The 20,681-nt window shown below is 42.5% G+C and overlaps 9 non-coding genes across 9 annotated transcripts; all 9 read left to right on the top strand.

The window, feature by feature from the left end:
• The first annotated feature begins 702 nt into the window (after positions 1-702).
• On the top strand, positions 703-784 carry trnal-uag (transfer RNA leucine (anticodon UAG)). Its single transcript has one exon. It is a non-coding gene; the product is annotated as a tRNA-Leu (tRNA).
• Positions 785-2,902: 2,118 nt separating this feature from the next.
• trnal-uag (transfer RNA leucine (anticodon UAG)) lies at positions 2,903-2,984 on the top strand. Its single transcript has one exon. It is a non-coding gene; the product is annotated as a tRNA-Leu (tRNA).
• Positions 2,985-5,102: 2,118 nt separating this feature from the next.
• Positions 5,103-5,184, top strand: trnal-uag (transfer RNA leucine (anticodon UAG)). Its single transcript has one exon. It is a non-coding gene; the product is annotated as a tRNA-Leu (tRNA).
• Positions 5,185-7,302: 2,118 nt separating this feature from the next.
• Positions 7,303-7,384, top strand: trnal-uag (transfer RNA leucine (anticodon UAG)). Its single transcript has one exon. It is a non-coding gene; the product is annotated as a tRNA-Leu (tRNA).
• A 2,163-nt stretch (positions 7,385-9,547) lies between these two features.
• Positions 9,548-9,629, top strand: trnal-uag (transfer RNA leucine (anticodon UAG)). Its single transcript has one exon. It is a non-coding gene; the product is annotated as a tRNA-Leu (tRNA).
• A 2,164-nt stretch (positions 9,630-11,793) lies between these two features.
• On the top strand, positions 11,794-11,875 carry trnal-uag (transfer RNA leucine (anticodon UAG)). The gene has a single exon. It is a non-coding gene; the product is annotated as a tRNA-Leu (tRNA).
• Positions 11,876-14,039: 2,164 nt separating this feature from the next.
• On the top strand, positions 14,040-14,121 carry trnal-uaa (transfer RNA leucine (anticodon UAA)). Its single transcript has one exon. It is a non-coding gene; the product is annotated as a tRNA-Leu (tRNA).
• A 2,118-nt stretch (positions 14,122-16,239) lies between these two features.
• On the top strand, positions 16,240-16,321 carry trnal-uag (transfer RNA leucine (anticodon UAG)). The gene has a single exon. It is a non-coding gene; the product is annotated as a tRNA-Leu (tRNA).
• A 2,118-nt stretch (positions 16,322-18,439) lies between these two features.
• trnal-uag (transfer RNA leucine (anticodon UAG)) lies at positions 18,440-18,521 on the top strand. Its single transcript has one exon. It is a non-coding gene; the product is annotated as a tRNA-Leu (tRNA).
• Positions 18,522-20,681: the final 2,160 nt, after the last annotated feature.

The following is a 20,681-nucleotide window of genomic DNA, read 5'->3' as shown; positions in this document are numbered from 1 at the left end:
AATCAAACCTCAGGTACCCTTATACACAAAGAAATGATCAAATTTAAGACGGAGAAAGGTATGTTCATTACCGGAGAGAAATAACAAAGAACGCGCTTTCACCCACGCGCATGGAAACACTTCAGCCAAAATGGGAGCCACTTAGAAAAACTACAACTTCTAGCTCATTTTTCCAAAAACCAGCCTGAAACTCTTTCTGTTGACATCTAGTGGAAGCCCTAGGAACTGCAATCTGGGAGGACTTCGCCTCATAATAAACATGAAAGCCATTGGAAACAGTGGAAGGCTGAATTTTTTTTTTGTGGATGGTTTGTCCTCGGGGTTTCGCCTGCCATATCAGTTGTGTTATACTCACAGACATCATGTTATCAGTTGTAGAAACTTTAGAGTGTTTCCTATCCAAATCTACAAATTATATGCATATCCTAGCTTCTGGGCCTGAGTAACAGGCAGTTTATTTTGGGCACGCTTTTCATCCGGACGTGAAAATACTGCCCCCTACCCAAGAGAGGTTAAAGGGCTCTATAAATGTGCTCTTCAGACATAGCAGCAAAACAAATAATGTGTTGAGACAGGAAGAAAAAGCAACGTGATATAAATGAAGGACACAAAAGGAAAAATGAAAAAGAAGAGAGCGATATTAATGGGAGCTTAGCAGGCTTAGGTAACAGATGGCAAAGCGTGGGGTCATTGGCAGTGAAGGGTAGCGTGGCCGAGTGGTCTAAGGCGCTGGATTTAGGCTCCAGTCTCTCTGGAGGCGTGGGTTCGAATCCCACTGCTGCCATCTTTCTTGTTTTTTTTGTGCACGTCTTCAGTGTGGTCAATTAAAACTTTGGTAGCATTTCCATATTCAAACAAGGGAAATAACACCGCTGGCATCTTTAGCACTAAATTGCCTTAACTACCTCGTCCTGTGCTATAGCGGTGGCCACACCCACCAGCTGGCCGAGATCCACCTTTCTGAGCTTGTTAAAGTGCTCTACAAATGTGCTCTTCAGACATAGAAGCAAGAACAAATGATGTGTTGGCACAGGAAGAAAAAGCAACATGACATAAACGAAGAAAATGAAATGAAAAAGGAAAAAAGAAGAGGTTGAAATTAATGGGAGCTTAGCAAACCTAGGTAACAGATGACAAAGTGTGACTTTGAGGAAGTGGCTGGGTAGCGTGGCAGAGTGGTCTAAGGCCCTGGATTTAGGCTCAAGTCTCTCTGGAGGATTGGCTTTGTATCACATTGCTGTCATCTTTAATGTTGTCATTGTTCGTGCAAGGCTTCAGTGTGGCTATCTCTTTAGTCAATCCATACTTTTGCAGCGTTTCTATATTTTTACAAGGGAAATAAGAAATGTTGTGTGTAGTCGCACCCACGAGTACAGAACACATTGAATTAGCACTACATTGCCTTACCTGGTCCTGTGCTATAGCGGTGGCCCTCCTACCAGTTGGCCGAGATACACCTTTCTGAGCTTGTTAAAGGGCACTACAAATGTGATCTTCAGACAAAGCAGCAAAAACAAATGGTGTGTTGACACAGGAAGAAAAAGCAAAGTGATATAAATGAAGAATACAAAAGGAAAAAGGAGGAAAATGTTGTGTGACGTCAAACCCACGAGTGCAGAACACAATGAATTAGCAGCACATTGCCTTAACTAACTCGTCCTCTGCTGTAGCGGTGGCCCCGCAAACCAGTTGGCTGAGATCTGCCTATCTGAGCTTGTTAAAACTTCTTATGGGCATGTGGGACTGTAGCGTCCCACCTGGCCAACATCCGGTGAAATTGCAGAGCGCGAATTTCAAATTACAGCAATAAAGCTTAACTTCTTGTTAATCCAGCCGCTGTGTCAGATTTCAAAAAGGCTTTACGGCGAAAGCACACCATGCGATTAATTGAGGACAGCGCCCCGCATACAAAAACATGGAAAACATTTTTCAACCAGGCAGGTGCGTCACGAAAGTCAGAAATAGCGATATAATAAATGCCCTACCTTTGAAGATCTTCTTCTGTTGGCACTCCAAAAGGTCCCAGTTACATCACAAAGGGTCCTTTTGTTCGATAAAGTCCTTCTTTATATCCATAAAAACTCAGTTTAGCTGGCGCGCTTCATTCAATAATCCACCGGTTTCCCTCCTTCAAAATGCATACAAAATGAATCCCAAACGCTACCAATAAACTTATCCAAACAAGTCCAACAACGTTTATAATCAAACCTCAGGTACCCTTATACACAAAGAAATGATCAAATTTAAGACGGAGAAAGGTATGTTCATTACCGGAGAGAAATAACAAAGAACGCGCTTTCACCCACGCGCATGGAAACACTTCAGCCAAAATGGGAGCCACTTAGAAAAACTACAACTTCTAGCTCATTTTTCCAAAAACCAGCCTGAAACTCTTTCTGTTGACATCTAGTGGAAGCCCTAGGAACTGCAATCTGGGAGGACTTCGCCTCATAATAAACATGAAAGCCATTGGAAACAGTGGAAGGCTGAATTTTTTTTTTGTGGATGGTTTGTCCTCGGGGTTTCGCCTGCCATATCAGTTGTGTTATACTCACAGACATCATGTTATCAGTTGTAGAAACTTTAGAGTGTTTCCTATCCAAATCTACAAATTATATGCATATCCTAGCTTCTGGGCCTGAGTAACAGGCAGTTTATTTTGGGCACGCTTTTCATCCGGACGTGAAAATACTGCCCCCTACCCAAGAGAGGTTAAAGGGCTCTATAAATGTGCTCTTCAGACATAGCAGCAAAACAAATAATGTGTTGAGACAGGAAGAAAAAGCAACGTGATATAAATGAAGGACACAAAAGGAAAAATGAAAAAGAAGAGAGCGATATTAATGGGAGCTTAGCAGGCTTAGGTAACAGATGGCAAAGCGTGGGGTCATTGGCAGTGAAGGGTAGCGTGGCCGAGTGGTCTAAGGCGCTGGATTTAGGCTCCAGTCTCTCTGGAGGCGTGGGTTCGAATCCCACTGCTGCCATCTTTCTTGTTTTTTTTGTGCACGTCTTCAGTGTGGTCAATTAAAACTTTGGTAGCATTTCCATATTCAAACAAGGGAAATAACACCGCTGGCATCTTTAGCACTAAATTGCCTTAACTACCTCGTCCTGTGCTATAGCGGTGGCCACACCCACCAGCTGGCCGAGATCCACCTTTCTGAGCTTGTTAAAGTGCTCTACAAATGTGCTCTTCAGACATAGAAGCAAGAACAAATGATGTGTTGGCACAGGAAGAAAAAGCAACATGACATAAACGAAGAAAATGAAATGAAAAAGGAAAAAAGAAGAGGTTGAAATTAATGGGAGCTTAGCAAACCTAGGTAACAGATGACAAAGTGTGACTTTGAGGAAGTGGCTGGGTAGCGTGGCAGAGTGGTCTAAGGCCCTGGATTTAGGCTCAAGTCTCTCTGGAGGATTGGCTTTGTATCACATTGCTGTCATCTTTAATGTTGTCATTGTTCGTGCAAGGCTTCAGTGTGGCTATCTCTTTAGTCAATCCATACTTTTGCAGCGTTTCTATATTTTTACAAGGGAAATAAGAAATGTTGTGTGTAGTCGCACCCACGAGTACAGAACACATTGAATTAGCACTACATTGCCTTACCTGGTCCTGTGCTATAGCGGTGGCCCTCCTACCAGTTGGCCGAGATACACCTTTCTGAGCTTGTTAAAGGGCACTACAAATGTGATCTTCAGACAAAGCAGCAAAAACAAATGGTGTGTTGACACAGGAAGAAAAAGCAAAGTGATATAAATGAAGAATACAAAAGGAAAAAGGAGGAAAATGTTGTGTGACGTCAAACCCACGAGTGCAGAACACAATGAATTAGCAGCACATTGCCTTAACTAACTCGTCCTCTGCTGTAGCGGTGGCCCCGCAAACCAGTTGGCTGAGATCTGCCTATCTGAGCTTGTTAAAACTTCTTATGGGCATGTGGGACTGTAGCGTCCCACCTGGCCAACATCCGGTGAAATTGCAGAGCGCGAATTTCAAATTACAGCAATAAAGCTTAACTTCTTGTTAATCCAGCCGCTGTGTCAGATTTCAAAAAGGCTTTACGGCGAAAGCACACCATGCGATTAATTGAGGACAGCGCCCCGCATACAAAAACATGGAAAACATTTTTCAACCAGGCAGGTGCGTCACGAAAGTCAGAAATAGCGATATAATAAATGCCCTACCTTTGAAGATCTTCTTCTGTTCGCACTCCAAAAGGTCCCAGTTACATCACAAAGGGTCCTTTTGTTCGATAAAGTCCTTCTTTATATCCATAAAAACTCAGTTTAGCTGGCGCGCTTCATTCAATAATCCACCGGTTTCCCTCCTTCAAAATGCATACAAAATGAATCCCAAACGCTACCAATAAACTTATCCAAACAAGTCCAACAACGTTTATAATCAAACCTCAGGTACCCTTATACACAAAGAAATGATCAAATTTAAGACGGAGAAAGGTATGTTCATTACCGGAGAGAAATAACAAAGAACGCGCTTTCACCCACGCGCATGGAAACACTTCAGCCAAAATGGGAGCCACTTAGAAAAACTACAACTTCTAGCTCATTTTTCCAAAAACCAGCCTGAAACTCTTTCTGTTGACATCTAGTGGAAGCCCTAGGAACTGCAATCTGGGAGGACTTCGCCTCATAATAAACATGAAAGCCATTGGAAACAGTGGAAGGCTGAATTTTTTTTTTGTGGATGGTTTGTCCTCGGGGTTTCGCCTGCCATATCAGTTGTGTTATACTCACAGACATCATGTTATCAGTTGTAGAAACTTTAGAGTGTTTCCTATCCAAATCTACAAATTATATGCATATCCTAGCTTCTGGGCCTGAGTAACAGGCAGTTTATTTTGGGCACGCTTTTCATCCGGACGTGAAAATACTGCCCCCTACCCAAGAGAGGTTAAAGGGCTCTATAAATGTGCTCTTCAGACATAGCAGCAAAACAAATAATGTGTTGAGACAGGAAGAAAAAGCAACGTGATATAAATGAAGGACACAAAAGGAAAAATGAAAAAGAAGAGAGCGATATTAATGGGAGCTTAGCAGGCTTAGGTAACAGATGGCAAAGCGTGGGGTCATTGGCAGTGAAGGGTAGCGTGGCCGAGTGGTCTAAGGCGCTGGATTTAGGCTCCAGTCTCTCTGGAGGCGTGGGTTCGAATCCCACTGCTGCCATCTTTCTTGTTTTTTTTGTGCACGTCTTCAGTGTGGTCAATTAAAACTTTGGTAGCATTTCCATATTCAAACAAGGGAAATAACACCGCTGGCATCTTTAGCACTAAATTGCCTTAACTACCTCGTCCTGTGCTATAGCGGTGGCCACACCCACCAGCTGGCCGAGATCCACCTTTCTGAGCTTGTTAAAGTGCTCTACAAATGTGCTCTTCAGACATAGAAGCAAGAACAAATGATGTGTTGGCACAGGAAGAAAAAGCAACATGACATAAACGAAGAAAATGAAATGAAAAAGGAAAAAAGAAGAGGTTGAAATTAATGGGAGCTTAGCAAACCTAGGTAACAGATGACAAAGTGTGACTTTGAGGAAGTGGCTGGGTAGCGTGGCAGAGTGGTCTAAGGCCCTGGATTTAGGCTCAAGTCTCTCTGGAGGATTGGCTTTGTATCACATTGCTGTCATCTTTAATGTTGTCATTGTTCGTGCAAGGCTTCAGTGTGGCTATCTCTTTAGTCAATCCATACTTTTGCAGCGTTTCTATATTTTTACAAGGGAAATAAGAAATGTTGTGTGTAGTCGCACCCACGAGTACAGAACACATTGAATTAGCACTACATTGCCTTACCTGGTCCTGTGCTATAGCGGTGGCCCTCCTACCAGTTGGCCGAGATACACCTTTCTGAGCTTGTTAAAGGGCACTACAAATGTGATCTTCAGACAAAGCAGCAAAAACAAATGGTGTGTTGACACAGGAAGAAAAAGCAAAGTGATATAAATGAAGAATACAAAAGGAAAAAGGAGGAAAATGTTGTGTGACGTCAAACCCACGAGTGCAGAACACAATGAATTAGCAGCACATTGCCTTAACTAACTCGTCCTCTGCTGTAGCGGTGGCCCCGCAAACCAGTTGGCTGAGATCTGCCTATCTGAGCTTGTTAAAACTTCTTATGGGCATATGGGACTGTAGCGTCCCACCTGGCCAACATCCGGTGAAATTGCAGAGCGCGAATTTCAAATTACAGCAATAAAGCTTAACTTCTTGTTAATCCAGCCGCTGTGTCAGATTTCAAAAAGGCTTTACGGCGAAAGCACACCATGCGATTAATTGAGGACAGCGCCCCGCATACAAAAACATGGAAAACATTTTTCAACCAGGCAGGTGCGTCACGAAAGTCAGAAATAGCGATATAATAAATGCCCTACCTTTGAAGATCTTCTTCTGTTCGCACTCCAAAAGGTCCCAGTTACATCACAAAGGGTCCTTTTGTTCGATAAAGTCCTTCTTTATATCCATAAAAACTCAGTTTAGCTGGCGCGCTTCATTCAATAATCCACCGGTTTCCCTCCTTCAAAATGCATACAAAATGAATCCCAAACGCTACCAATAAACTTATCCAAACAAGTCCAACAACGTTTATAATCAAACCTCAGGTACCCTTATACACAAAGAAATGATCAAATTTAAGACGGAGAAAGGTATGTTCATTACCGGAGAGAAATAACAAAGAACGCGCTTTCACCCACGCGCATGGAAACACTTCAGCCAAAATGGGAGCCACTTAGAAAAACTACAACTTCTAGCTCATTTTTCCAAAAACCAGCCTGAAACTCTTTCTGTTGACATCTAGTGGAAGCCCTAGGAACTGCAATCTGGGAGGACTTCGCCTCATAATAAACATGAAAGCCATTGGAAACAGTGGAAGGCTGAATTTTTTTTTTGTGGATGGTTTGTCCTCGGGGTTTCGCCTGCCATATCAGTTGTGTTATACTCACAGACATCATGTTATCAGTTGTAGAAACTTTAGAGTGTTTCCTATCCAAATCTACAAATTATATGCATATCCTAGCTTCTGGGCCTGAGTAACAGGCAGTTTATTTTGGGCACGCTTTTCATCCGGACGTGAAAATACTGCCCCCTACCCAAGAGAGGTTAAAGGGCTCTATAAATGTGCTCTTCAGACATAGCAGCAAAACAAATAATGTGTTGAGACAGGAAGAAAAAGCAACGTGATATAAATGAAGGACACAAAAGGAAAAATGAAAAAGAAGAGAGCGATATTAATGGGAGCTTAGCAGGCTTAGGTAACAGATGGCAAAGCGTGGGGTCATTGGCAGTGAAGGGTAGCGTGGCCGAGTGGTCTAAGGCGCTGGATTTAGGCTCCAGTCTCTCTGGAGGTGTGGGTTCGAATCCCACTGCTGCCATCTTTCTTGTTTTTTTTGTGCACGTCTTCAGTGTGGTCAATTAAAACTTTGGTAGCATTTCCATATTCAAACAAGGGAAATAACACCGCTGGCATCTTTAGCACTAAATTGCCTTAACTACCTCGTCCTGTGCTATAGCGGTGGCCACACCCACCAGCTGGCCGAGATCCACCTTTCTGAGCTTGTTAAAGTGCTCTACAAATGTGCTCTTCAGACATAGAAGCAAGAACAAATGATGTGTTGGCACAGGAAGAAAAAGCAACATGACATAAACGAAGAAAATGAAATGAAAAAGGAAAAAAGAAGAGGTTGAAATTAATGGGAGCTTAGCAAACCTAGGTAACAGATGACAAAGTGTGACTTTGAGGAAGTGGCTGGGTAGCGTGGCAGAGTGGTCTAAGGCCCTGGATTTAGGCTCAAGTCTCTCTGGAGGATTGGCTTTGTATCACATTGCTGTCATCTTTAATGTTGTCATTGTTCGTGCAAGGCTTCAGTGTGGCTATCTCTTTAGTCAATCCATACTTTTGCAGCGTTTCTATATTTTTACAAGGGAAATAAGAAATGTTGTGTGTAGTCGCACCCACGAGTACAGAACACATTGAATTAGCACTACATTGCCTTACCTGGTCCTGTGCTATAGCGGTGGCCCTCCTACCAGTTGGCCGAGATACACCTTTCTGAGCTTGTTAAAGGGCACTACAAATGTGATCTTCAGACAAAGCAGCAAAAACAAATGGTGTGTTGACACAGGAAGAAAAAGCAAAGTGATATAAATGAAGAATACAAAAGGAAAAAGGAGGAAAATGTTGTGTGACGTCAAACCCACGAGTGCAGAACACAATGAATTAGCAGCACATTGCCTTAACTAACTCGTCCTCTGCTGTAGCGGTGGCCCCGCAAACCAGTTGGCTGAGATCTGCCTATCTGAGCTTGTTAAAACTTCTTATGGGCATGTGGGACTGTAGCGTCCCACCTGGCCAACATCCGGTGAAATTGCAGAGCGCGAATTTCAAATTACAGCAATATAAATATTTAACATTCATGAAAATACAAGTATTATACATCAAAATAAAGCTTAACTTCTTGTTAATCCAGCCGCTGTGTCAGATTTCAAAAAGGCTTTACGGCGAAAGCACACCATGCGATTAATTGAGGACAGCGCCCCGCATACAAAAACATGGAAAACATTTTTCAACCAGGCAGGTGCGTCACGAAAGTCAGAAATAGCGATATAATAAATGCCCTACCTTTGAAGATCTTCTTCTGTTGGCACTCCAAAAGGTCCCAGTTACATCACAAAGGGTCCTTTTGTTCGATAAAGTCCTTCTTTATATCCATAAAAACTCAGTTTAGCTGGCGCGCTTCATTCAATAATCCACCGGTTTCCCTCCTTCAAAATGCATACAAAATGAATCCCAAACGCTACCAATAAACTTATCCAAACAAGTCCAACAACGTTTATAATCAAACCTCAGGTACCCTTATACACAAAGAAATGATCAAATTTAAGACGGAGAAAGGTATGTTCATTACCGGAGAGAAATAACAAAGAACGCGCTTTCACCCACGCGCATGGAAACACTTCAGCCAAAATGGGAGCCACTTAGAAAAACTACAACTTCTAGCTCATTTTTCCAAAAACCAGCCTGAAACTCTTTCTGTTGACATCTAGTGGAAGCCCTAGGAACTGCAATCTGGGAGGACTTCGCCTCATAATAAACATGAAAGCCATTGGAAACAGTGGAAGGCTGAATTTTTTTTTTTGGATGGTTTGTCCTCGGGGTTTCGCCTGCCATATCAGTTGTGTTATACTCACAGACATCATGTTATCAGTTGTAGAAACTTTAGAGTGTTTCCTATCCAAATCTACAAATTATATGCATATCCTAGCTTCTGGGCCTGAGTAACAGGCAGTTTATTTTGGGCACGCTTTTCATCCGGACGTGAAAATACTGCCCCCTACCCAAGAGAGGTTAAAGGGCTCTATAAATGTGCTCTTCAGACATAGCAGCAAAACAAATAATGTGTTGAGACAGGAAGAAAAAGCAACGTGATATAAATGAAGGACACAAAAGGAAAAATGAAAAAGAAGAGAGCGATATTAATGGGAGCTTAGCAGGCTTAGGTAACAGATGGCAAAGCGTGGGGTCATTGGCAGTGAAGGGTAGCGTGGCCGAGTGGTCTAAGGCGCTGGATTTAGGCTCCAGTCTCTCTGGAGGCGTGGGTTCGAATCCCACTGCTGCCATCTTTCTTGTTTTTTTTGTGCACGTCTTCAGTGTGGTCAATTAAAACTTTGGTAGCATTTCCATATTCAAACAAGGGAAATAACACCGCTGGCATCTTTAGCACTAAATTGCCTTAACTACCTCGTCCTGTGCTATAGCGGTGGCCACACCCACCAGCTGGCCGAGATCCACCTTTCTGAGCTTGTTAAAGTGCTCTACAAATGTGCTCTTCAGACATAGAAGCAAGAACAAATGATGTGTTGGCACAGGAAGAAAAAGCAACATGACATAAACGAAGAAAATGAAATGAAAAAGGAAAAAAGAAGAGGTTGAAATTAATGGGAGCTTAGCAAACCTAGGTAACAGATGACAAAGTGTGACTTTGAGGAAGTGGCTGGGTAGCGTGGCAGAGTGGTCTAAGGCCCTGGATTTAGGCTCAAGTCTCTCTGGAGGATTGGCTTTGTATCACATTGCTGTCATCTTTAATGTTGTCATTGTTCGTGCAAGGCTTCAGTGTGGCTATCTCTTTAGTCAATCCATACTTTTGCAGCGTTTCTATATTTTTACAAGGGAAATAAGAAATGTTGTGTGTAGTCGCACCCACGAGTACAGAACACATTGAATTAGCACTACATTGCCTTACCTGGTCCTGTGCTATAGCGGTGGCCCTCCTACCAGTTGGCCGAGATACACCTTTCTGAGCTTGTTAAAGGGCACTACAAATGTGATCTTCAGACAAAGCAGCAAAAACAAATGGTGTGTTGACACAGGAAGAAAAAGCAAAGTGATATAAATGAAGAATACAAAAGGAAAAAGGAGGAAAATGTTGTGTGACGTCAAACCCACGAGTGCAGAACACAATGAATTAGCAGCACATTGCCTTAACTAACTCGTCCTCTGCTGTAGCGGTGGCCCCGCAAACCAGTTGGCTGAGATCTGCCTATCTGAGCTTGTTAAAACTTCTTATGGGCATGTGGGACTGTAGCGTCCCACCTGGCCAACATCCGGTGAAATTGCAGAGCGCGAATTTCAAATTACAGCAATATAAATATTTAACATTCATGAAAATACAAGTATTATACATCAAAATAAAGCTTAACTTCTTGTTAATCCAGCCGCTGTGTCAGATTTCAAAAAGGCTTTACGGCGAAAGCACACCATGCGATTAATTGAGGACAGCGCCCCGCATACAAAAACATGGAAAACATTTTTCAACCAGGCAGGTGCGTCACGAAAGTCAGAAATAGCGATATAATAAATGCCCTACCTTTGAAGATCTTCTTCTGTTGGCACTCCAAAAGGTCCCAGTTACATCACAAAGGGTCCTTTTGTTCGATAAAGTCCTTCTTTATATCCATAAAAACTCAGTTTAGCTGGCGCGCTTCATTCAATAATCCACCGGTTTCCCTCCTTCAAAATGCATACAAAATGAATCCCAAACGCTACCAATAAACTTATCCAAACAAGTCCAACAACGTTTATAATCAAACCTCAGGTACCCTTATACACAAAGAAATGATCAAATTTAAGACGGAGAAAGGTATGTTCATTACCGGAGAGAAATAACAAAGAACGCGCTTTCACCCACGCGCATGGAAACACTTCAGCCAAAATGGGAGCCACTTAGAAAAACTACAACTTCTAGCTCATTTTTCCAAAAACCAGCCTGAAACTCTTTCTGTTGACATCTAGTGGAAGCCCTAGGAACTGCAATCTGGGAGGACTTCGCCTCATAATAAACATGAAAGCCATTGGAAACAGTGGAAGGCTGAATTTTTTTTTTTTGGATGGTTTGTCCTCGGGGTTTCGCCTGCCATATCAGTTGTGTTATACTCACAGACATCATGTTATCAGTTGTAGAAACTTTAGAGTGTTTCCTATCCAAATCTACCAATTATATGCATATCCTAGCTTCTGGGCCTGAGTAACAGGCAGTTTATTTTGGGCACGCTTTTCATCCGGACGTGAAAATACTGCCCCCTACCCAAGAGAGGTTAAAGGGCTCTATAAATGTGCTCTTCAGACATAGCAGCAAAACAAATAATGTGTTGAGACAGGAAGAAAAAGCAACGTGATATAAATGAAGGACACAAAAGGAAAAATGAAAAAGAAGAGAGCGATATTAATGGGAGCTTAGCAGGCTTAGGTAACAGATGGCAAAGCGTGGGGTCATTGGCAGTGAAGGGTAGCGTGGCCGAGTGGTCTAAGGCGCTGGATTTAGGCTCCAGTCTCTCTGGAGGCGTGGGTTCGAATCCCACTGCTGCCATCTTTCTTATTTTTTTGTGCACGTCTTCAGTGTGGTCAATTAAAACTTTGGTAGCATTTCCATATTCAAACAAGGGAAATAACACCGCTGGCATCTTTAGCACTAAATTGCCTTAACTACCTCGTCCTGTGCTATAGCGGTGGCCACACCCACCAGCTGGCCGAGATCCACCTTTCTGAGCTTGTTAAAGTGCTCTACAAATGTGCTCTTCAGACATAGAAGCAAGAACAAATGATGTGTTGGCACAGGAAGAAAAAGCAACATGACATAAACGAAGAAAATGAAATGAAAAAGGAAAAAAGAAGAGGTTGAAATTAATGGGAGCTTAGCAAACCTAGGTAACAGATGACAAAGTGTGACTTTGAGGAAGTGGCTGGGTAGCGTGGCAGAGTGGTCTAAGGCCCTGGATTTAGGCTCTAGTCTCTCTGGAGGATTGGCTTTGTATCACATTGCTGTCATCTTTAATGTTGTCATTGTTCGTGCAAGGCTTCAGTGTGGCTATCTCTTTAGTCAATCCATACTTTTGCAGCGTTTCTATATTTTTACAAGGGAAATAAGAAATGTTGTGTGTAGTCGCACCCACGAGTACAGAACACATTGAATTAGCACTACATTGCCTTACCTGGTCCTGTGCTATAGCGGTGGCCCTCCTACCAGTTGGCCGAGATACACCTTTCTGAGCTTGTTAAAGGGCACTACAAATGTGATCTTCAGACAAAGCAGCAAAAACAAATGGTGTGTTGACACAGGAAGAAAAAGCAAAGTGATATAAATGAAGAATACAAAAGGAAAAAGGAGGAAAATGTTGTGTGACGTCAAACCCACGAGTGCAGAACACAATGAATTAGCAGCACATTGCCTTAACTAACTCGTCCTCTGCTGTAGCGGTGGCCCCGCAAACCAGTTGGCTGAGATCTGCCTATCTGAGCTTGTTAAAACTTCTTATGGGCATGTGGGACTGTAGCGTCCCACCTGGCCAACATCCGGTGAAATTGCAGAGCGCGAATTTCAAATTACAGCAATATAAATATTTAACATTCATGAAAATGCAAGTATTATACATCAAAATAAAGCTTAACTTCTTGTTAATCCAGCCGCTGTGTCAGATTTCAAAAAGGCTTTACGGCGAAAGCACACCATGCGATTAATTGAGGACAGCGCCCCGCATACAAAAACATGGAAAACATTTTTCAACCAGGCAGGTGCGTCACGAAAGTCAGAAATAGCGATATAATAAATGCCCTACCTTTGAAGATCTTCTTCTGTTGGCACTCCAAAAGGTCCCAGTTACATCACAAAGGGTCCTTTTGTTCGATAAAGTCCTTCTTTATATCCATAAAAACTCAGTTTAGCTGGCGCGCTTCATTCAATAATCCACCGGTTTCCCTCCTTCAAAATGCATACAAAATGAATCCCAAACGCTACCAATAAACTTATCCAAACAAGTCCAACAACGTTTATAATCAAACCTCAGGTACCCTTATACACAAAGAAATGATCAAATTTAAGACGGAGAAAGGTATGTTCATTACCGGAGAGAAATAACAAAGAACGCGCTTTCACCCACGCGCATGGAAACACTTCAGCCAAAATGGGAGCCACTTAGAAAAACTACAACTTCTAGCTCATTTTTCCAAAAACCAGCCTGAAACTCTTTCTGTTGACATCTAGTGGAAGCCCTAGGAACTGCAATCTGGGAGGACTTCGCCTCATAATAAACATGAAAGCCATTGGAAACAGTGGAAGGCTGAATTTTTTTTTTGTTGGATGGTTTGTCCTCGGGGTTTCGCCTGCCATATCAGTTGTGTTATACTCACAGACATCATGTTATCAGTTGTAGAAACTTTAGAGTGTTTCCTATCCAAATCTACCAATTATATGCATATCCTAGCTTCTGGGCCTGAGTAACAGGCAGTTTATTTTGGGCACGCTTTTCATCCGGACGTGAAAATACTGCCCCCTACCCAAGAGAGGTTAAAGGGCTCTATAAATGTGCTCTTCAGACATAGCAGCAAAACAAATAATGTGTTGAGACAGGAAGAAAAAGCAACGTGATATAAATGAAGGACACAAAAGGAAAAATGAAAAAGAAGAGAGCGATATTAATGGGAGCTTAGCAGGCTTAGGTAACAGATGGCAAAGCATGGGGTCATTGGCAGTGAAGGGTAGCGTGGCCGAGTGGTCTAAGGCGCTGGATTTAAGCTCCAGTCTCTCTGGAGGCGTGGGTTCGAATCCCACTGCTGCCATCATTCTTGTTTTTTTTGTGCACGTCTTCAGTGTGGTCAATTAAAACTTTGGTAGCATTTCCATATTCAAACAAGGGAAATAACACCGCTGGCATCTTTAGCACTAAATTGCCTTAACTACCTCGTCCTGTGCTATAGCGGTGGCCACACCCACCAGCTGGCCGAGATCCACCTTTCTGAGCTTGTTAAAGTGCTCTACAAATGTGCTCTTCAGACATAGAAGCAAGAACAAATGATGTGTTGGCACAGGAAGAAAAAGCAACATGACATAAACGAAGAAAATGAAATGAAAAAGGAAAAAAGAAGAGGTTGAAATTAATGGGAGCTTAGCAAACCTAGGTAACAGATGACAAAGTGTGACTTTGAGGAAGTGGCTGGGTAGCGTGGCAGAGTGGTCTAAGGCCCTGGATTTAGGCTCAAGTCTCTCTGGAGGATTGGCTTTGTATCACATTGCTGTCATCTTTAATGTTGTCATTGTTCGTGCAAGGCTTCAGTGTGGCTATCTCTTTAGTCAATCCATACTTTTGCAGCGTTTCTATATTTTTACAAGGGAAATAAGAAATGTTGTGTGTAGTCGCACCCACGAGTACAGAACACATTGAATTAGCACTACATTGCCTTACCTGGTCCTGTGCTATAGCGGTGGCCCTCCTACCAGTTGGCCGAGATACACCTTTCTGAGCTTGTTAAAGGGCACTACAAATGTGATCTTCAGACAAAGCAGCAAAAACAAATGGTGTGTTGACACAGGAAGAAAAAGCAAAGTGATATAAATGAAGAATACAAAAGGAAAAAGGAGGAAAATGTTGTGTGACGTCAAACCCACGAGTGCAGAACACAATGAATTAGCAGCACATTGCCTTAACTAACTCGTCCTCTGCTGTAGCGGTGGCCCCGCAAACCAGTTGGCTGAGATCTGCCTATCTGAGCTTGTTAAAACTTCTTATGGGCATGTGGGACTGTAGCGTCCCACCTGGCCAACATCCGGTGAAATTGCAGAGCGCGAATTTCAAATTACAGCAATAAAGCTTAACTTCTTGTTAATCCAGCCGCTGTGTCAGATTTCAAAAAGGCTTTACGGCGAAAGCACACCATGCGATTAATTGAGGACAGCGCCCCGCATACAAAAACATGGAAAACATTTTTCAACCAGGCAGGTGCGTCACGAAAGTCAGAAATAGCGATATAATAAATGCCCTACCTTTGAAGATCTTCTTCTGTTGGCACTCCAAAAGGTCCCAGTTACATCACAAAGGGTCCTTTTGTTCGATAAAGTCCTTCTTTATATCCATAAAAACTCAGTTTAGCTGGCGCGCTTCATTCAATAATCCACCGGTTTCCCTCCTTCAAAATGCATACAAAATGAATCCCAAACGCTACCAATAAACTTATCCAAACAAGTCCAACAACGTTTATAATCAAACCTCAGGTACCCTTATACACAAAGAAATGATCAAATTTAAGACGGAGAAAGGTATGTTCATTACCGGAGAGAAATAACAAAGAACGCGCTTTCACCCACGCGCATGGAAACACTTCAGCCAAAATGGGAGCCACTTAGAAAAACTACAACTTCTAGCTCATTTTTCCAAAAACCAGCCTGAAACTCTTTCTGTTGACATCTAGTGGAAGCCCTAGGAACTGCAATCTGGGAGGACTTCGCCTCATAATAAACATGAAAGCCATTGGAAACAGTGGAAGGCTGAATTTTTTTTTTTTGGATGGTTTGTCCTCGGGGTTTCGCCTGCCATATCAGTTGTGTTATACTCACAGACATCATGTTATCAGTTGTAGAAACTTTAGAGTGTTTCCTATCCAAATCTACCAATTATATGCATATCCTAGCTTCTGGGCCTGAGTAACAGGCAGTTTATTTTGGGCACGCTTTTCATCCGGACGTGAAAATACTGCCCCCTACCCAAGAGAGGTTAAAGGGCTCTATAAATGTGCTCTTCAGACATAGCAGCAAAACAAATAATGTGTTGAGACAGGAAGAAAAAGCAACGTGATATAAATGAAGGACACAAAAGGAAAAATGAAAAAGAAGAGAGCGATATTAATGGGAGCTTAGCAGGCTTAGGTAACAGATGGCAAAGCGTGGGGTCATTGGCAGTGAAGGGTAGCGTGGCCGAGTGGTCTAAGGCGCTGGATTTAGGCTCCAGTCTCTCTGGAGGCGTGGGTTCGAATCCCACTGCTGCCATCTTTCTTGTTTTTTTTGTGCACGTCTTCAGTGTGGTCAATTAAAACTTTGGTAGCATTTCCATATTCAAACAAGGGAAATAACACCGCTGGCATCTTTAGCACTAAATTGCCTTAACTACCTCGTCCTGTGCTATAGCGGTGGCCACACCCACCAGCTGGCCGAGATCCACCTTTCTGAGCTTGTTAAAGTGCTCTACAAATGTGCTCTTCAGACATAGAAGCAAGAACAAATGATGTGTTGGCACAGGAAGAAAAAGCAACATGACATAAACGAAGAAAATGAAATGAAAAAGGAAAAAATAAGAGGTTGAAATTAATGGGAGCTTAGCAAACCTAGGTAACAGATGACAAAGTGTGACTTTGAGGAAGTGGCTGGGTAGCGTGGCAGAGTGGTCTAAGGCCCTGGATTTAGGCTCAAGTCTCTCTGGAGGATTGGCTTTGTATCACATTGCTGTCATCTTTAATGTTGTCATTGTTCGTGCAAGGCTTCAGTGTGGCTATCTCTTTAGTCAATCCATACTTTTGCAGCGTTTCTATATTTTTACAAGGGAAATAAGAAATGTTGTGTGTAGTCGCACCCACGAGTACAGAACACATTGAATTAGCACTACATTGCCTTACCTGGTCCTGTGCTATAGCGGTGGCCCTCCTACCAGTTGGCCGAGATACACCTTTCTGAGCTTGTTAAAGGGCACTACAAATGTGATCTTCAGACAAAGCAGCAAAAACAAATGGTGTGTTGACACAGGAAGAAAAAGCAAAGTGATATAAATGAAGAATACAAAAGGAAAAAGGAGGAAAATGTTGTGTGACGTCAAACCCACGAGTGCAGAACACAATGAATTAGCAGCACATTGCCTTAACTAACTCGTCCTCTGCTGTAGCGGTGGCCCCGCAAACCAGTTGGCTGAGATCTGCCTATCTGAGCTTGTTAAAACTTCTTATGGGCATGTGGGACTGTAGCGTCCCACCTGGCCAACATCCGGTGAAATTGCAGAGCGCGAATTTCAAATTACAGCAATAAAGCTTAACTTCTTGTTAATCCAGCCGCTGTGTCAGATTTCAAAAAGGCTTTACGGCGAAAGCACACCATGCGATTAATTGAGGACAGCGCCCCGCATACAAAAACATGGAAAACATTTTTCAACCAGGCAGGTGCGTCACGAAAGTCAGAAATAGCGATATAATAAATGCCCTACCTTTGAAGATCTTCTTCTGTTGGCACTCCAAAAGGTCCCAGTTACATCACAAAGGGTCCTTTTGTTCGATAAAGTCCTTCTTTATATCCATAAAAACTCAGTTTAGCTGGCGCGCTTCATTCAATAATCCACCGGTTTCCCTCCTTCAAAATGCATACAAAATGAATCCCAAACGCTACCAATAAACTTATCCAAACAAGTCCAACAACGTTTATAATCAAACCTCAGGTACCCTTATACACAAAGAAATGATCAAATTTAAGACGGAGAAAGGTATGTTCATTACCGGAGAGAAATAACAAAGAACGCGCTTTCACCCACGCGCATGGAAACACTTCAGCCAAAATGGGAGCCACTTAGAAAAACTACAACTTCTAGCTCATTTTTCCAAAAACCAGCCTGAAACTCTTTCTGTTGACATCTAGTGGAAGCCCTAGGAACTGCAATCTGGGAGGACTTCGCCTCATAATAAACATGAAAGCCATTGGAAACAGTGGAAGGCTGAATTTTTTTTTTTTGGATGGTTTGTCCTCGGGGTTTCGCCTGCCATATCAGTTGTGTTATACTCACAGACATCATGTTATCAGTTGTAGAAACTTTAGAGTGTTTCCTATCCAAATCTACCAATTATATGCATATCCTAGCTTCTGGGCCTGAGTAACAGGCAGTTTATTTTGGGCACGCTTTTCATCCGGACGTGAAAATACTGCCCCCTACCCAAGAGAGGTTAAAGGGCTCTATAAATGTGCTCTTCAGACATAGCAGCAAAACAAATAATGTGTTGAGACAGGAAGAAAAAGCAACGTGATATAAATGAAGGACACAAAAGGAAAAATGAAAAAGAAGAGAGCGATATTAATGGGAGCTTAGCAGGCTTAGGTAACAGATGGCAAAGCGTGGGGTCATTGGCAGTGAAGGGTAGCGTGGCCGAGTGGTCTAAGGCGCTGGATTTAGGCTCCAGTCTCTCTGGAGGCGTGGGTTCGAATCCCACTGCTGCCATCTTTCTTGTTTTTTTTGTGCACGTCTTCAGTGTGGTCAATTAAAACTTTGGTAGCATTTCCATATTCAAACAAGGGAAATAACACCGCTGGCATCTTTAGCACTAAATTGCCTTAACTACCTCGTCCTGTGCTATAGCGGTGGCCACACCCACCAGCTGGCCGAGATCCACCTTTCTGAGCTTGTTAAAGTGCTCTACAAATGTGCTCTTCAGACATAGAAGCAAGAACAAATGATGTGTTGGCACAGGAAGAAAAAGCAACATGACATAAACGAAGAAAATGAAATGAAAAAGGAAAAAAGAAGAGGTTGAAATTAATGGGAGCTTAGCAAACCTAGGTAACAGATGACAAAGTGTGACTTTGAGGAAGGGGCTGGGTAGCGTGGCAGAGTGGTCTAAGGCCCTGGATTTAGGCTCAAGTCTCTCTGGAGGATTGGCTTTGTATCACAATGCTGTCATCTTTGATGTTGTCATTGTTCGTGCAAGGCTTCAGTGTGGCTATCTCTTTAGTCAATCCATACTTTTGCAGCGTTTCTATATTTTTACAAGGGAAATAAGAAATGTTGTGTGTAGTCGCACCCACGAGTACAGAACACATTGAATTAGCACTACATTGCCTTACCTGGTCCTGTGCTATAGCGGTGGCCCTCCTACCAGTTGGCCGAGATACACCTTTCTGAGCTTGTTGAAGGGCACTACAAATGTGATCTTCAGACAAAGCAGCAAAAACAAATGGTGTGTTGACACAGGAAGAAAAAGCAAAGTGATATAAATGAAGAATACAAAAGGAAAAAGGAGGAAAATGTTGTGTGACGTCAAACCCACAAGTGCAGAACACAATGAATTAGCAGCACATTGCCTTAACTAACTCGTCCTCTGCTGTAGCGGTGGCCCCGCAAACCATTTGGCTGAGATCTGCCTATCTGAGCTTGTTAAAACTTCTTATGGGCATGTGGGACTGTAGCGTCCCACCTGGCCAACATCCGGTGAAATTGCAGAGCGCGAATTTCAAATTACAGCAATATAAATATTTAACATTCATGAAAATACAAGTATTATACATCAAAATAAAGCTTAACTTCTTGTTAATCCAGCCGCTGTGTCAGATTTCAAAAAGGCTTTACGGCGAAAGCACACCATGCGATTAATTGAGGACAGCGCCCCGCATACAAAAACATGGAAAACATTTTTCAACCAGGCAGGTGCGTCACGAAAGTCAGAAATAGCGATATAATAAATGCCCTACCTTTGAAGATCTTCTTCTGTTGGCACTCCAAAAGGTCCCAGTTACATCACAAAGGGTCCTTTTGTTCGATAAAGTCCTTCTTTATATCCATAAAAACTCAGTTTAGCTGGCGCGCTTCATTCAATAATCCACCGGTTTCCCTCCTTCAAAATGCATACAAAATGAATCCCAAACGCTACCAATAAACTTATCCAAACAAGTCCAACAACGTTTATAATCAAACCTCAGGTACCCTTATACACAAAGAAATGATCAAATTTAAGACGGAGAAAGGTATGTTCATTACCGGAGAGAAATAACAAAGAACGCGCTTTCACCCACGCGCATGGAAACACTTCAGCCAAAATGGGAGCCACTTAGAAAAACTACAACTTCTAGCTCATTTTTCCAAAAACCAGCCTGAAACTCTTTCTGTTGACATCTAGTGGAAGCCCTAGGAACTGCAATCTGGGAGGACTTCGCCTCATAATAAACATGAAAGCCATTGGAAACAGTGGAAGGCTGAATTTTTTTTTTTTTTGGATGGTTTGTCCTCGGGGTTTCGCCTGCCATATCAGTTGTGTTATACTCACAGACATCATGTTATCAGTTGTAGAAACTTTAGAGTGTTTCCTATCCAAATCTACCAATTATATGCATATCCTAGCTTCTGGGCCTGAGTAACAGGCAGTTTATTTTGGGCACGCTTTTCATCCGGACGTGAAAATACTGCCCCCTACCCAAGAGAGGTTAAAGGGCTCTATAAATGTGCTCTTCAGACATAGCAGCAAAACAAATAATGTGTTGAGACAGGAAGAAAAAGCAACGTGATATAAATGAAGGACACAAAAGGAAAAATGAAAAAGAAGAGAGCAATATTAATGGGAGCTTAGCAGGCTTAGGTAACAGATGGCAAAGCGTGGGTTCTTTGGCA

The sequence above is a fragment of the Salmo salar genome, chromosome 27 (genome assembly GCF_965601325.2).
Source record: "Salmo salar chromosome 27, fSalSal1, whole genome shotgun sequence".
Taxonomy (NCBI): Eukaryota; Metazoa; Chordata; class Actinopteri; order Salmoniformes; family Salmonidae; genus Salmo; species Salmo salar.
The sequence above is the reverse complement of the archived record's forward strand: the minus strand, read 5'-3'. Positions and strand labels throughout refer to the sequence as shown.